Below are 1,265 nucleotides of genomic sequence, written 5' to 3' on the forward strand. Positions count from 1 at the left end.
ATACATACATACATATTATTAATAAATATAATTGTTTTTTTTGTTTTTTCTTTTCTTCAAATAAACCCACATTGCCATTTCTCTGAGCGTGTGCTGCGAGCTTCAACGAGAAACATTCGGCGCGAAACTGTCGAGCGGCCGGCCGTCGCGCGCCGCACCTGTACGAGAAACATTTTCCTCTGACGTTGCATCGGAATAATTATTATAATTCATTATTATACATACATACATACATACATACATACATATTATTAATAAATATAATTGTTTTTTCTTTTCTTCAAATAAACCCACATTGCCATTTCTCTGAGCGTGTGCTGCGAGCTTCAACGAGAAACATTCGGCGCGAAACTGTCGAGCGGCCGGCCGTCGCGCGCCGCACCTGTACGAGAAACATTTTCCTCTGACGTTGCATCGGAATAATTATTATAATTCATTATTATACATACATACATACATACATACATACATACATACATACATACATATTATTAATAAATATAATTGTTTTTTTTGTTTTTTCTTTTCTTCAAATAAACCCACATTGCCATTTCTCTGAGCGTGTGCTGCGAGCTTCAACGAGAAACATATCTATCAATACAAATGTCTATGCAAAAAAAAGAAAACAAACAAAATCATATCAGTCAATAAAATAAATAATAATATTTTTTTACTACTACTACTACTACTACTAGTACTACTACGTGCTACTACTGCACGCCAATACACATACATAATAAAATGAAAAATCGTCTCTCTCTCGCTCGCTCTACGAGAAACATTCGACGTCCGCTCCAATGCCGACGCGGACTATTGCTCTCGGTATAGATGTGGAGCGAAACAGTCGTGCGCACAGCGTCGACTCGTTCTCGTTGCCGCGCGTCGTTCGTCTCAAATAGACACGAACGACGGACGAGAGAGAATGTGTTCTTGTTTTTGTGTTTGTGCGAAGTGTGAGAATATTATATACATATATTCGCGCATGGATGATATAGATATGGGTATGGATTTTCGGAGGAAATTATATCAAATTCGTATTTCGAATGCGAGACCGCCGAGATCTTTCCCAGCTCTCTCTCTCTCTGTGTGTGTGGTGTATAGTACATTTTATATATCTCTCTTGTGTCAACACAAAATAACAAAGAATATACATACTACTCCTCCTCATATTTTATATAATATAATATAAAATTATATTATAGCACCGCGTTCGCAGACCGTATGGTGATGTTACCAATCGACCAAGATTTGGGACCGTCTCCCCC

This window comes from Pieris brassicae, unplaced genomic scaffold, assembly GCF_905147105.1.
Source record: "Pieris brassicae unplaced genomic scaffold, ilPieBrab1.1, whole genome shotgun sequence".
Lineage (NCBI taxonomy): Eukaryota > Metazoa > Arthropoda > Insecta > Lepidoptera > Pieridae > Pieris > Pieris brassicae.